This window comes from Crocuta crocuta, unplaced genomic scaffold (genome assembly GCF_008692635.1).
Source record: "Crocuta crocuta isolate KB4526 unplaced genomic scaffold, BGI_CrCroc_1.0 scaffold81, whole genome shotgun sequence".
Classification (NCBI taxonomy): Eukaryota; Metazoa; Chordata; class Mammalia; order Carnivora; family Hyaenidae; genus Crocuta; species Crocuta crocuta.
The window spans coordinates 1,506,239-1,523,706 of record NW_027527808.1 but is presented as its reverse complement, the minus strand read 5'-3'; positions in this window follow the sequence as shown (position 1 = coordinate 1,523,706).

The window sequence follows — 17,468 nt, the reverse complement described above, 5'->3', positions numbered from 1 at the left end:
AAAAAGCTTACCTTAATTTCCTTTAAGCAGCCACCTCTGCAATACAATCCCCTAACGTGTCATCCTAAGTTTGAGGGTGATGACCACATCACGTTCTCTGTCACAAACCAGTTATCTGGGAACCCTGCCTACTAGAAGTTTACTCCCTCTCTGTCCTTACCTGCCAGCAGGCAGTTACAATCACAGACCTTCAACTTCCTTCCTAACCTCTCAGGTTTAGTAGAAAATGCCTAGGCAAAATGGTGAAGTAACTAAAATTGCTCTTCTAAAAATCACTGTTTCACATAAGCTTTCTCTCTACTTCTTCCCTCTTATTGACTGTGCTTTGTTCTCTCCGTAGGTGTCAAAATGTTCCAAAGAAATGCTCATCAACATCTGGTCTCATAATTACCCTTTCTTCTCCAAGACCTCTTTAAAAACCCAGTTCCTTCAAAATCTTTCAGGTTTCTGCCCTAAATTAGAGCTATTATGTAATATAGTCTCATTAAGGTGGTAGCAACTTATAATAATTTATTTTACTACCCCATCTGGAGATATTTATATTTTAATGAAAAACATCTGTAGAAGGCAAACCAGTAGTTCACAAACTTTGTTGATTGTAAGAATCACCTGGGCAGTTCGTTAAAAATGAAGACTCTCAGATAGTGGCTCAATCTGTTGAAATCTCTGATGCAGTGAACAGTGTTTCCATGTGAGAATTCCTTCCTGATGTTTCTCAGGTAATGTCCTTCCTAACTCAGAGAAAAACCACTTTAAAAAGTCAGGAACACAGAAAAAGGTATAATTCTTTTGAAAGATTTAAAACTTAACAATAGACATAGAGTTGGTTTAAAGAAATCCACTGATTCAAGTCAAGCCAAGAGCCAAAAATACTGACCTTCAGAACAGGAAGTCAAGGTCAACAATTCTAGGAACCAGGACTGGAGGAGGTAGGAGGGAACCAGCTAGTAGTTAGGATACCATCAGCCAGTATTGCTCAGAGCTATTGCCATATTTAGGGTTTAAATTCATGGTCCTGTCTGCTACTAACAGTGAGTCATTCTTGCAATTAAAATAAACATTAATAAGTGCTTGTGCATAATATACTTTGTACAAATTTTATGAAGGGACTCTCAAGAAATAAGTTTTGGAAGCAAAGTTAGTCCTTTCTGACACATAATTCACTATACTGCTAGAAATCTTGCTTAGAAGATCCATATATTTTGTTATTTGAATACTACTCAATAATTTTCCCTGGCATTTTCTTGTATTTGAATATCTGTTATAGGTGAATATAAATTAATGGAAGTAATACAAATTCCAACCAGAAACAAGCAATTACAACAGAGCAAGCAGACAAAGTATTTCCATAGTATAAGAGGAAAGTGGCTCTAAAAAGCATATTGGATGCCCTCTTAACAATTCAATGAAATGAAATATAGAATGAAATTCTACATCCAGAGTATGTCAAGAAAAAAAAAAAAGATGATCATTGCAATGAATACTTTGTATGTTTTAAAATTTCATTCTAAGTAATTTTAGAATATTTAATATTTGTGGTATTATTTTTCCATTTTTAATGATTTTTATATATTCATTTCATGTTAATGAATGATTTTAATATTTCCTTGCTCCCAAAGTTATATCAAGTACAGAACATTTTTGCATGTCACTGAAATATATAATCTTGTCACAATATATTAACCAATAATAAAAATAACCATGCATTTATTGGTCTTTGTCACGGAAAACTACTGAAATATTTAAGATAACTATATGACAGAAAAATGATTCATTATGTATGATTATAGTGACTCATCATTATTTAAAAACACATGAATAAAATGTTACTAAAAATATATATTTTTATGATTAAAGGAAATCAATTTCTCACTCCCAAATTCCAAATCCTAGCAATTGCCAGGTGAGGCACAGGCATCTGTATGTTTTACAAGCATCCTATGTCACACTAATGTGTACGTCCTGAGTGGGTAACACTGCAGAATACTGCCTGAACCTAATGGAGGCAACCACAGAGTCTCGAGTTTAAGAGAAGTATCTGGAAAGACTGAGATATACTGGAGAGGAGGGCTTCCTGGTTCCTACAGATATCCTTCAAATTATACCATGGAGGTTGTACCTAAATCTGCTGATATATGATATGAGGATATTATTACCTGTTTCTATAGTTTGCTGTGATAATTAATGTATCAAACCACCTTCTTAGAATCATGACTGCCACATAACAGCTTCTTTCCTCCTTTGTCCACCGTGCCTACCTTATCCTTCCATGAACCCTGACTTCTGTCGCTATTTGTTACCCACAGATTGAGGATGTTAATGTGACTCAATAAATCACTCTGTGCTTCCTACACATCAGCAAAAGCCTGCAGGAGAAATGTGGAATGAGAATAGTAATGGTGTCTCCACTGGCAGCCACTGACGTTGAATCAGACTAGACTGTCTGGGTTGCTTTGCATCTGTTGGAATTCAGCTCACACCTTTGCAGTAACATGGATCCTACATTCTTTACAGCAGATGCCAGAATGTCTTCAGATTGCGGAAGTGATGGCTACACAAATTTGTGCTTTGAGAATTACAGTCATAAACATACAAAAGCGTGCCCATAAATGGTAGTTTAGGACTCTTGTTTGCTTTATATTCTACATTAATTGATTTAACCAAATGATTTATGTTTATGTAAAGCGTAATTTCAACAGGATGTTAAAAAGTTTCCAAGAGAATGCATTAAATAAACTAACCTTGTTACGAAACAGCATATCACAGAGCATTTTAATCTCAAAATCTTATGTTTGTAAGTCAGTATGTGAATTTTCCTATACATAATTTACAGGAAAGCAAGCAGTATTATGTAACTGCCAGCTAAATTGTATTATTTACTATATATTCCCTAATTAGAGAGGCTGTGGAAAGAAATAGATGGTCTTATGAAAAGGACTAATTATTGTTGGCCTGGCTCTTACAGCACTTCATATCTAACAGGCCTGAGTCACCAATGTTTTGGATCATGCTACATCTTTACTTCCTAAATGCATGCTTATTTAAAAATACTTGCAACATTTTGTTCTGTTGGGAGAGATGCATGTGTGCAACTGATGGCTATGTTGACCTGGCACTTCCAACGTTAAAATTTGAGCTATCTCATGTGGATTTATGTTCATAATTGCACATCATAGCTTACCTCTTTTTATGGAGGACAGTATTTTACTCAGCTTCTGTATCAGTGAGCCTGGAGCCCTGCCTGTGCCCTGTGCTCTGGAGATATTCGGCAAATATGTGATGAATGAAACAATTCACAAGTCAAATGCCCATATTCTTTCCTTAGGGCTCTGGGGAAGTGCTTCTACTTTCCTCTGCAACCACTCTAGTGTCTCCTACTTCTCATCTGCGGGGAAATTCTTTGTGCATGATGTAAGTCACTTCTGCCATGATGGAACACTGTCCTTGCTTTGACCGTTGAACTTCTCCAGGTTAAACATCACACACCCTTCAGTTTATCCTCAAAGTGTCTCGAATTAGGCCCAGAATGGAGGGATTAGATGTTCAAGTACAGATGAGTCAGCACGGGGTAGTGCTGTTATCCAGGGCATTACTGAGTGCTGAGTTGCAATCCATTAAGAGTTGAATCAATGTGAGGTAATTTTCATGTATATAAAAAATGGTCTTCATCAGGGAAGTATCTTGTCATCATACACAGACGTTTTTCTTCTTTATTTTTACACTTAAAGAATTAATGTTTAATTTACATACAGTAAAATGTACCATATTTCGTGATGAATAATTCTGCAGTTTTTGACAAACACACCATCATGTAACCATTGCCACAATCAAAACCTAAAACAGTTCCTTCACTCCAAAAAATTTCCCTATGGCTTTTTGTAGTAAACCCCTCTACCAGCACCCAGACCCTGGCAAAAATGGATGTGTTTTATCTCTTTATAGTTTTGTCTTTTCAAGAGTATCATAAGAATGAAATCACAGAATGTAACCTTTTGATTCTGGAATCTCTCAGTATAATGCTTATAAGAATCATCCATGTTGTCATATGTAGTTCATACATTATTGAATAGTAATTTTATTCCTTTGTATGGATGTACCAGATTTGTTTATAAATTCTCCAGCTGAAGGACATTTGAGTGGTTCCCAATTTGGAACAATTATAAATAAAGCCACTATAAATATTTGTGCGCAGATTTTTGTGAGAGCACAGAATTTCATTACACTTGTATAAATACCTAGGAATGAGATGGCTGAGTCCTTATGGGAAGTGTATAACTAACATTATGAGTCTACCAGAGTGTTTTCCAAAGTGGCTTGTATCATTTTCCATTCCCAACAGCTGTGTATGAGATTTCCAGTTGTCCCACATCCTAGCCTGCACTTGGGATGGTCAGTGATTTAAATTATAATCCTTCTAATAGGTATATAGTGGGATATGGCTGTGGTTTTGGGTTTTAGCTCCCTAAAGGCTAATGATACTGAGCTTTTTTCATGTTTATTTGAGATTTGCATATCTTCTCTGAGGAAATGTCTATTTAAATCTTTTATTCATTTTATACAGGGTTTCTGTTCTCTTACTGAATTTTGAGACTTTTTAAAGTATATTCNGGAGGACACTTGTGGGGATGAGCACTGAGTGTTATGTGGAAACTAATTTGACAATAAACTATTTGTAAAAAAATAAAGTATATTCTTCATACATACAAGTTTTTAGATATTTGATTTGCAAATATGTTTTCCCAGTTTATGGCTTGCCTTTCCATTCTCTTAACAGTTTCTTTTTAAGAGAAGTTCTTGAGGCACTTGAGTAGCTCAGTCAGTTGAGCTTCCAACTTCAGCTCAGGTCATAATCTCGTAGTTCATGGGTTTGAGCCTCACATTAGGCTCTGTGTTGAAAAGCTCAGGGCCTGGAGCCTGCTTTGGATTCTGTGTCTCCCTCTCTCTCTGCCCCTCCCCCACTCAGAAACACTCTCAAAAATAAATATTTAAAAAAATAAAAATTATTAGAGCCAACAATCCTATGTCAACTAATGACTAGTTCTGAACACACCAGAAGAAGAGTTCCTCAGTACATGTAATGATATTAAATCAATTCTCTTTTTATTCAAGTCCACATTTCTGCCTTTGTCCTCAGGTATTTATATATTCATATTCTCCTTGCTTAATGGAAAAGTGCAATTTCTTTTTTTTCAAAAATTTTAATGTTTATTTTTGAGAGAGAGAGAGAGAGAGAACATGTGGGGGAGCGGCAGAGAGAGAGGGAGGCACAGAATCTAAAGCAGGTTCCAGGCTCTGAGCTGTCAGCACAGAGCCATACACAGGGCTTGAACCCACAAACTGTGAGATCATGACCTGAGCTGAAGTCAGATGCTCAACCGACTGAGCCACCCAGGTGCCCCAAAAATGTAATTTCTTAATATATTTTATGCCATATGGAGAAATTTAAGAATTGGTTAAATACTGCTCAAACTCATAATTACCTTGGGCACATGTAAATACAGTAAAACTTTGGTGTGCGGGCATAATTTTTTTTGGAAACATGTATATCAAAGTGAATTTCCCCATAAAAAATAATGGAAGCTCAGATGACTTCTTCCACACCAAAAATATTCATATAAAATGATTACAATACTGTAATATAATACAAAATAATAAATAAAATACAAAATATAAAGAAAAATAAATAAATTAATGTGCAGTCACCCTTGAAAACCTTCGTGACTGGTGTGAGGGAGACAAGAGAGAGAAGGATTATTGTATAGGATGACTTTCACTATCACTAATGGAATCACTGCTATTTATTGGCTCAATGGAATCTTTTTCTGCATGGGGGCCAATACGTATACGTTCACATGTATGTTCACTATAGTACAGTATTAATAAACTCTTGTTATATACTGTAGTTAATGTAACTGTCAATAAGACAGCAGAGGAAAGGGGTCTATAACTGCAGGCAGACTGACCTAGAATGAAGCAAAGCATTCCTAAGCTAACTCTTGAATATAAAAGCAAAGGACTGTCCACAGGTATTATGAAGTGACAAAAAAATACATAGTGCCCATTGTGGGTACCTTTGAACGTTCTGAAAAATCACTGGTTTCTGTCAAACAGTGGGGCCTGAAAACAAGCATCCAAGCATGGGAGATGATCACCCACAATCCCGCAGCGAAAGAGAGAGAGAGAAAGAACCATTGCATTGGCTCAGTTGTGATCATGTGATGTCCAGTGTCACATACTACTCGTATTGTAGTTAAAATCAAGTTAAAATTTGTTAGAAATGTTTGCTCATCTTGTGGAACACTTGCAGAACAAGTTACTCACCATCCAAAGTTTTACTATATATAAAAACAAGTGTCAAGAAACTTGTTTGGCCTCCAAATGTGTAATCTCTTAGGCAAAGAAATGCATCTCTGCACATTTTTCTAAAGCAGTATTTCCATTTTGTCAACATGTTACAACCCTCTGAGGACCTGATACCTTACCCTGCTCATCAGATGAAATACATCATAATCTCTGGGGGTGAATCCTGGAATCAGATTTAAAAAAATAAAGCTTCATATGATTGAAATGAGTGGTCAACATGATGCCACTTTATGAGAAATCTAAAATAGTCTAATTCACAGAAGGAGAGAATAGAATAGTGGTTGTCAAGGCTTTGGGTGGAGTGCAGAAAAATAGAGAGGTATTGTTCAAAGGATACAGTTTCAGTTATATAAGACAAAGAGTCTTAAAGATCTACTGTACAACATAGTGTCTATAGTTAACAATACTGCACCGTATACTTAAAATTTTGCGAAGAGGCTAGATCTTACATTAAATGTGTCCATCACAAAAAAAGAATAATAAATAAGAAAGTTGAGAGGAAACTTTTAGAGGTGATGATTAGGTTTGTGGCATAAATTGTGATGATGGTTTCACAAATGTATAGTTATATCCAAACTCATCAAGTTTTATACATTAAATATGTACAGATTTTTATATGTCAATCAAACTTCAATAAAGTGATTTAAATTTGTTATATATATGTATGCATATAGTAAGTATATGCAAATACAGGGAAGGGGGTGAAAGAGAATAAAATATAAAATGCAATTAATGTATTGTACCATGTTTCTTTTTTCCTTAATTTTAAACAGAATTTAAGCCATCAAGATAAACAACAAATGAGAATATTAAATAAATGCTACTTATATTTTTAGCTTATGAGACACCAGTTTATTTCACAGGATGTAACCAGGGTTATTAATTTCTTCTGTATTCTTTCAGAGATATTCTGTATGAGTCTGTATTTTATACATGCACAAACACATAAGCCATTCTGTCCTCCACTTTTTTGTTATGCAAGTGATAGCATGTCAGTTACAATTTTAAGTCTAGACTCAGGTGAGACTTTGATTGACAGCCGTCCTGTGTGCAGCGTGCACTGTCATATGTCACCCCTCTTCTGATCATCTTCTAGTTTCTTTTGGCCCTCTTCCAAGAGTGTAGGCTTCTTACCTACTACAGTACTCTTGTATTTCTTTTTTCCAGGTAAAAATTGGCCAAGGGGCACCTGAGTGTCTCAGTTGGTTAAGTGTCTGACTTCAGCTCAGGTCATGATCTCAAGGTTTATGAGTCTGAGCCCCATGTCAGCTCTCTGCTGACAGCTCAGAGCCCGGAGCCTGCTTCAGATTCTGTGTCTCCCTCTCTCTTGGCCCCTCCTCTACTTGTGCTCTGTCTCTCTCTCTCTCAAAAAATAAATAAACATTAAAAAAATAACAAAATAAAAACAAAAAAAGAGTTGGCAGATACATTTTTTCTTTTTAATTGAAGTTTAGTTGACCTAAATATTATATTAATTTCAGGTATACAACATAGTGATTTCACAATTCTACACATTGCACAGATGGATTTCTTTTTTCTTAATTTAATTTTTTTCCAGTATAGTTAACATAGAGTGTTATATTAATTTCAGGTGTACAATATACTGACTCAGCAATTTCATATATTACTCATCAAGATAAATGTACTCTTAATCTCCATCATGTATTTCACCCATCCCCCCACCCACCTCCCCTGTGGTAACCATCAGCTTGTTCTCTATAGTTAAGAGTCTGTTTCTTGGTTTGTCTCTCTTTTTTCCCTCTGTTCATTTGTTTTGTTTCTTAAATTCCACTCATGAGTAAAATCATATGGTATTTGTCTTTCTCTGATTTATTTTGCTTAGCATTATACTTTATTTTTTAAATATTTTAATGTTTATTTACTTTTGAGAGAGACAGAGTGTAAGTGGGGGAGGAGCAGAAAGAGAGGGAGATGCAGAATCCAAAGCAGGCCCCAGTCTCTGAGCTGTCAGCACAGAGCCTGCAGGGGGCTCTAACTCATGAACTGTGAGATCATGACCTGAGCTGAAGTCAGATGCTTGACCGACTGAGCCACCCAGACACCCCAGCTTTAGCTCCATCCATGTTGTTGCAAATGTGACTACTCCTTTTTTTAATGTAGTCAATTGGGAGATTATAATTATTTTAGTCATGTTGTCAATGTTTTGTTTTGTTTTTAATACATAAAGATCTCATAATAAGTTTGGAATTGTTCCCTCCTCTTTTATTTTTTGGACGAGTTTGAGAATGACTGATATTATAGTTTTCTTTAAGTATTTGGTAGCATTCACCAGGGGAGCCATCAGATTCCAGACTTTAGTTTGTTGGGAGGTTTTTGATTACTAATTCAACCTCCTTACTAGTAATTGGTCTCTTCAGATTTACTATTTCTTCATGATTCAGTGTTGGTAGGTCGTATGTTTCTAGGAAATTGTTCATTTCTTCTACGTTGTCTATTCATGACATAATTTTCATGACAGCCTCATAATTCTTTGGATTTCTGTAGGATCAGTTATAATGCCTCCTCTTTTATTTTTACTTATTTGAGTCCTCTGTCTTTTTTTCTTGGTACATCTAGCTAAAGGTTTGTCTATTTTATTTATTTTTGAGAAAAAACCCCAGCTCTTACTTTCATGGACATTTTCTGTTGTCTTTATAGGCTCTATTTCATCTATTTCTGCTCTTAGTTATTTCCTTCCTTTTGCTAACTTTGGGCTTTGTTTGTTCTTTAGTTGTTTGAGTTATAAGGGCTGTTTATTTGAGATCTTTTTTTTCATGTAGGCATTTATCACTAGAAACTTTCCTCTTAGAACTGCTTTTGCTGCATCCCAAAAGTTTTGATATGTTATGTTTCCATTTTCATTTGTTTCAAGGTATTTTTATATTTCTCTTTGACTTTGACCCATTAGTTCTTTAGAAGTATGTTGTTTAATTTCCACATATTCATGGATTTTACAGTTTTATTTGTTTAACTGATTTCTAGTTTCATACCATTGTGCTTGGAAAAGGTGCTTGATATGATTTCAATCTTTTAAATTTATTAAGACTTGTTTTGTGGACTCATACATTATCTCTCCTGGAAATGTTTCACACGCGCTTGAGAAAAATGTGTATTATGCCTTTGTTGAGTGGAATATTCTGTATATATCTGTTAGGTCCATTTGGTCTAACATGTGGTTTAAATCCAATGTTTTCTTATTGATTTCCATCTGGATGATTTATCCATTATTCAAAGTGGATATTGAAATCCTCTGCTATTATTCTATCCATATTTCTCTATTCAGATATGGTAACATTTGCTTTATATATTTAAGTGTTTCTATGTTGAGTGCATAAATATTTATAATGTTATACATTCTTGATGAATTGACCCCTTTTTCATAATACGATTTTTTTGGTCTCGTTACAGTTTGGCTGAGAGTCTATTTGTCTGATATAAATATAACTATCCTTGCTTTCTTTTGGTTTCCGTTTAAATGGAATATCTTTCCCAATCTCTTTAGTTTCAGTCTATGTGTTTCCTTAAAGCTGAAGTGAGTCTTTTGTAGACAACATATACTTGGGTCCTATTTTTTAAATCCATTTAGCCACTCTATGTCTTTTGATTGGAGAATTTAGCCTGTTTCTGTTTCAAGTTATTACTGACATGTATGAACTTACTATTGCCATTTGGTTAATTTTCTTGTTGCTTTTTAGTTCCTTTCTTCCTCCCTTGCTCTTTCTTTGTGATTTAATTATTTTTATAGTATTATGCTTTTTCCTGTTGGGGGACAGGGGAAGACACAGAAAGCCATCCTCATAATGATTACAATGTTAAATGTTATATCTGCTTTCTCTAAGGTTTTTGATTTTGCAAATTTACCATTTAAGATAGATTTATTCATCATTTAGAAGTTGAGGATATAATTTAGGAATTCAAAGATGAAGAGAAATATAGAAGATAATATATGTAAATTAAAGCTGATGGAACATTTTTCTTACTTACTTGAGTATCAAATACTTGATTCTTGCCTAAAAGTATAGAACAATCTTAATAACTAACACAGACACTTGTTTTAGGGGGAAAAAGCCCTCTAAAAGTAAGCACATATGAGCTGCCTGTAGCTTTACAAACAACTTAAAAATGTTTACTAGTTGGGGTATCTGGGTGGCTCAGTCGGTTAAGCATCCAACTTCAGCTCAGGTCATGATCTCACGATTCGTGGGTTCAAGCCCTGTGTCAGGCTCTGTGCTGACAGCCAGCTCAGAGCCTGGAGCCTGTTTCATATTCTGTGTCTCCCTCTCTCTCTGCCCCTCTCCTACTTACTCTGTCTCTGTCTCTGTCTCTGTCTCTGTCTCTGTCTCTCTCTCTCAGAAATAAAAAAAAACATTAAAAAAATATTTACTAGTCAAAATTCCCAAAGTTTACTTTGACACAAAACCTTTCAGCAACTTATCATTTTGTTGTCAACTCTTAGTGAATGCAGGCTAATTTGTTCCTTCAATAAAAGTGAATCTTAATATATACTTTTGGACTCTACTTCCCTCAGAGCTCCTGTTTTACAACTTCAAAAGCACCAGGAACAATTTATTTTCATGGAGATTATCTTTCTTCAGAAAACATAGCATCCTCTTCCCACCTCCATCTCATCCCTATCTTGATTTCTAGTTTCATAGCATTGTGGTTGGAAGAGCTGCTTGTTGGCATTTCCATCTTTTTAGATTTCAAATTTTTAAATTTGCCAACGCTGGCAAAGATTCTTTTATCCAAATCAGAGAGAAATATTTTTGAGTTTTTCTATATTGATTCCTATCAGTTTCTTCAATGGAATATATTTTACAGTGGATTCATTTACAGGTATAACTCACTTTATTGCCCTTTGCTTTATTGTACTTCACAGATATAGTGGGGGGTTTTTTGTTTTGTTTTTGTTTTTCCAAATTAATGGTTTGTGGCAGCCCTGTGTCAAGAAAGTTCAGCAGTGCCACTTTTCTTCCAAGAACATTTGCTTACTTGGTGTCTCTGTGTCACATTGGTAATTCTTGAAGTATTTCAAATTGTGTCATTATTGTTATATCTCTTATGGTGATCCGTGGTCCTTGATCTTTGACTTCACTAATGTAATTGTTTTGGCACCACAAGCCATGCCCATTTAGGACAGTGAACTTGATAAATGTGTGTGTTCTCAGTGCTCCACCGACCAGCCATTCTCCCATCTATTTCCCTTTCCTGAGGCTTCCTTATTCCCTGTGATACACAATATTAAAATTAAGACATTAATATCCCTACAATGGCTTCTACATGTTCAAGTGAAAGGAAGAGTCTCAGGTCTCTCACTTTAAATCAAAAGCTACACATGATTAAACTTAGTGAAGAAGGAACGTTGAAAGCTGTGATAGGCTAAATGCTAAGCTTTGTATGCCAAACAGTTAGCCAAGTTGTGAATGCAAAGGAAATGTTCTTGGAAGAAATTAGAAGTGCTACTCCAATGAACACACAAATGATGAGAAAGCAAGACAGCCTTATTGCTGGTATGGAGAAAGTTTGAGTGGGTTGGATAAGAGATCAAACCAGTCACAATATTCCCTTAAACCAAAGCCTAATCCAGATCGAGGCCCTGACGCTGTTTAATTCTTAGAAGGCTGAGAGAGATGAGGAAGCTGCAGAAGAAAAGTTTGAAGCTAGCAGAGGCTGGTTCATGAAGTTTAAGGAAAGAAATTGTCTCCATAGGATCAAAGTGCAAAGGGAGGACACCTGGGTGGTTCAGCATCAGACTCTTGATTTTGGCTAGGTCATGATCCCAAGGTCATGGGATCAAGCCCCACATAAGGCTCCAACTGTAGTGTGGAGCCCGCTTAAGATTGTCTCTCTTTCCCTCTGTCCCTCTCCCCCACTGCATTCTCTCTCTAAAATAAAACAAAACAAAACACACAGACACACAGACACACACACACACACACACACACACACAAAACCACCTGAAGGCTGGCTGTGACAACTACATAAAAGAAAATAGAAGAAAATAAAGTTGATGCCAAAGGCTTACACACTTGAACACATCCTACTCAGAGCCCAGCTCAGAGGCAGCCAAGTGTGCCCAGACTTAAAGTGAAGGAGGCTCACCTGCTTATATTAAAACTTTGGTCTGAGGGGCAGGCAGCTAATGTAACTCACACATCTAAGAGCTGCCTAACACCCTCTGAGAGGGAGACTGGCGGGCGCCATCTTGGCGTGTTCCCTTTGCCGAGCTCCAGAGCACCAGAATCTCCCTGGAAGGGAGCCTTTACCTGCATCTGCTGTGGCAGATCTTTGTGCTGCCACCTAGGGGACATATCTTCATTGGAAGCCAAGTGAGCTTGCATTCCTGGTCCCAAGGGATTATAATAATCAGTGTCACCCAGAAAGGAGTCGTATCTTTGTCAGGCTCCCCAGTTTACAACTGCTGACAGAGGAGACCTCTACACATGGCCTGTCTATCACTAGTGCTGCTTACGCTCATGGAGCCCATAGAATCCTAACCAATAGAGAGTTTCCTTAAACAGCTACCACCTCCAGAGCATAGCAAGAAGCAATGGACCCAGTAGCTCAGTTTTTTCCGTGAAAGAGACCTATTAGCTAACCATCAAGACTGTGGCCTCAGTGGTAGGCTTCTTATTAAATATGCACCTTGGGCCTCACTGTAATCATTTCCAGAGACTTCAGAGGGCTGGTAGTGTCTTTGAGGTCACCTGCCATACTATAGATGCCAATGTCTCCTTGAGGGGAGATTTATCCACATCTGCTCCCTGGATTTTTATGTCCCTTACCCCAGTTTTGGCAACTGCTGCCCAGAGGATGCTCCTTGATTGCCTGAACCTGGTGGTAAGTGGGACTTGCATTCCTGGGCCCCACAGGACTATGGCAATCAGAGAGACAATTCTTGTCAGGCTACCACCACCAGGGCTCCACTCACAGTGGACTGAGGCACACTCCCAACTCTGTGTGAAGGAAGTCTCTTTGATTGTCCTGGAGCTTTGTCCTGAGGGGCAGACTTCAGGTTTGGCACACATTTAGTGGTCTATGGAGCTGATGTACAGATAGCTAACAGGTACATGAAAAGATGCTCTACATCAATAATCGTTAGGAAAATGCAAATCAAAACTAGAACGAAATATCACTTCACACCTGTTAGAAAGGACAAAAAATAATAAGTGTTGGTGAGGATGTGAAGAAAAGGGGACCTATGGTACTGTGTACTATGATCTCATAGTTCCTGGGTTCAGGCCCCTGCATCAGGCTCCATGCTGACAGTGTGGAACTTGCTTGGGATTCTCTCTTTTGCCCTTTGTCTCAGCCCCTCCCCCATGTTCCCTCTCAGTCTGTCTCAAAATAAACAAACAAACAAACAAACAAAAAGAACCACCATATGATCCAGCAATACCACTTCTGGGTATTTATCTGAAACAAAAATAAAAACACTAATTTGAAATGATATATACATTCCTGTGTTTATTGCAGCATTATTTATAATAGCCAAAGTACAGAAACAACCTAAATATCCATCAGTGGATAAATGGATAATGAAATTGTGATTATACATATGTATATTATTCAGCCATAAAAAAGAATGAAATTTTGCCTTTTGCAACAACATGGATGGACCTTGAGGGCATTATGCTAAGTGAAATGAGTCAAAGAAATACAAATATGTGAGCTCACTTATACATAGAATCTGAAAAATATATATGTAAAAAAAGAAAAAGCTCATAGATACAAAGAACAGATTGGTGGTTGCCAGAGGAAGGAGTAGGAGATTGGGAGAAATGGGCAAATTGTTTTTGTTTCTAGTAATTAAACTGAATAAAAAATAAATAAATAATTAGTCACACTGGAGTTTCATTTCTAAAGGTGGCTAGACACATAGTTAGAGACACAGTTTAGAACAAAATGCCCCAGATTCAAACCCATTTCTTTCTGCCTTTTATCGGCTCTGCGAACTTGAGAAAATATAGCATGTCTCTATTTTATTAATTTTTTAAGTTTATTTATTAGTTTTGAGAGGAATGGAGACAGCGTGAGTAGGGGAGGGGCAGAGAGAGAGGGAGAGGGAGAACCTCAAGCAGGCTCCCCACGGTGAGCTTGAAGCACGATGCAGGGCTGGAACTCATGAAATCGTGAGATCATGACCTGAGCCATAACCAAGAGTCAGATGGTTAACCGACTGAGCACCACCCAGGTGCCCCAGCATGTCTTTATTTTTAAATTGAGACAGTGCTTATAAGATTTCCGAATAAGGAGTGTACTCACTGAGCACTGAGTGTGGTATGGAAGGGCTGAGTCACTATACTGTATGCTTGAAATGAATATTACACTGCATGTTGACTAACTGGAATTTCAATAAAAACTTAAAAAATAGAGCAAAATAAATGAAAAAGAAAAAGAAATGAGAAAGAGTGTATGAAAGCACACAATAGATTGCTTGACTAATAGTAAGCTAGGTAAAAATTTGTTGACTCTAAATATGACACAGCATGCTCAGACTCTTGAAATATAAACAGCTCCATGAACCTGTCAGTAAAACCCTGGCAGAGAGAGCAGCCCTACGTTTGACAGTCACTCTGCTCAGGCCAGGTAAACACACGGTAGGTACACTCAATCCCAGTATCAGAAGAGGAACTTCAGGGCCTTGCTTGACTTACATCTGACTCTAGTTCTGTGTCAGTACCCCTTAGAAAGTGTTAAAGTCACTATCACTGAAACAATAAAAATAAAATAAAGACAAAATGGGAACCGTTTCAAAATGTGTCCCCAATAAATGACAGCATTAAGATATTCTTTTTCAGGAACCGTGGAACGGCCTTGATGACTCACTCTTCTGTCTCCAGAGTCCACTCCTGGCATCAGATCTGTGGTAGCCGAAAAGATAAAGTTTATCCTCATAAGTCACCACAAACTTAGTCATCAGATTGCCTCCAGATCTGCCTTTTAGTTAATGGACTTGCAATGAATAAATAATGAATAAATAATCTGGTTCCAAAATCTCTGCATGTTTATTCCCCCAAAGACTCACCCTATTGATTCTTTTTATGTTCTGATTCACAACTTCCCTTGTGGATTTTGGGAAAATTCAGTCATATTTGAAAAAAAAAACAACTAAGGTTATAGTCAATTAAAGATATGGCTACTAGTTTGAGATCTAGAAGCAAACCTAAAAATAAACTATTCTGTTTTCTCCCTTATGTGGTAACTGAGATCTATGCCTATCTCACAGTTTCAGAGAGGATACTGACAGAAAATTTTCCTTGCAAACATCTAGACCACCCAGAATTTTGCGCCTCATGATGATAGAACAGTAGGGCAATACTTCCAAGTAACAGATTAAGAAGTAGAAGACATGGACTCAGGCTTTAGCTCTGTCTTTAAACTGTTGTATAACTGTGATCAATTTATTTTTCTTCTCTGGTGCTCAGTTCACTTATCTGTATAATCAAAAAGTGGAGGCATGCTGAAGGCCCTTTATAGATCCCAAAAGGCTATAATTCCTCCTTTCAGCAACTCATACATGTTTAGGAAATGCTGACCAAATTAAAGGTATATCTTTAACTTTTTCTCATATATTCATTTTACATTATATTCTGCTCAGTATATGATAATCATTTGGGATGTGGTACAATCTTGATAAGAAAAACCAATCAATGAGTACCTGCTCCGTGTCAGCATAAATGCTTATAATTCCTCCTTACCAATTCTATCTCAAAATATTATCTTTTTTAAAATCAATACATACTATTAAAAAGTTCTTGACAACTAGTTGAAGCCTAAGTTCTAGTAACAAAATATCCTTTTTGAAGTCCCTCTATTTATTTTTCTGATAATAGCAGATGTTTTCTTTTTTATAAGTAAATTACTGATTTCAGTTTTTCAGAGACCTTATGTTTCATTGAAAATGAGTAAAAATGAAAGCTAAGAGATTTAAAACTGTGATTTCATACATGGGCTGACTAGAAAGTAGGAAGGAATCAAGAAGTGGTCTTTAGCCCTTGGGCATGCAGTGCACCCCTATGTACTGGTCTTAACTCATTCACAGAGTATTAAAATAATCAAATGGAGAACAAAACCTAAGGCCAACCCAAGATCAAAAATCTAACCAGAGATCTCACTAAAAAGTTAGTACATGTCAGTGTAAGGGTAGCTTGTCATAAACCCATCCCCGCCAACCTAAATCTGTAGTAAGGAAATTTGCATTATCTTCAACTCTGGTGATGGGTGCAGGTGAGGAGGCGGTGTGGAGGGATTTCTTTTGATAGGCTGAGATCACAGGTGCCTTTTCTGACGTTTTGCAGCATATGTTCATACTACCTGAATTTTCACACACACACACACACACACACACAACACACACACACACTCACGGACGCTCTCACGCACAGAACTGGTTTAAAGTAGGCTGGTTAATGCTCCCAGGCATATTGCAGAAACAAATACAAACCTTTCCAGCTTCACAGTTAGTTCAAATTGATTTGGCACAAATTAGCAAAACTTTCTCCTTCTTCGGAAACTGTATCGCCACCTTCCGAGAACCCTGTTGTACAGTTAGCTCTCTGAGAATGCTATAATCGCCATGTGAGAAGCACCTCTCGGGCTGCAGCAAAAGCACACACTGACCAACCGGGAGCATCAGACTTGCCACAGGCTCTCAAAAAATGCTGAAGGGTGAAATTCCAAAGACCCAAAACAGATAGAAAGGTACCCACACACAAAATACACCAAAACCCAAACATCACTGTGAATGAGATACAGAAGAAACATGGGCAACAAAACCAGAAGGCAAGAACTGAAAGATTCTTTGCTCAAGCTTTAGTCAGGCTCTTGAACCTCTCCTTGGCCCGTTTGTGTACTTTCGTGTAAAATCCAGTTTTAGCAAGAACTCTGCAAGTGAGTTTAGCCCAAACCTCCCTCCATATCTGATCAGATTCCTCAAACTCCGTTCTTTCCCACCTGATGTCTGATCACCTGGTCCCCCTACCTCTAATATCTCCTCCTAATTTTCCATCAACCACCCTCCACTCTGCTCCTTGGCTGTAAACTCTGTTACACAGAGTAAATCCATATGTAAACAAATATTTAATTTATAATAGAACTGGTAT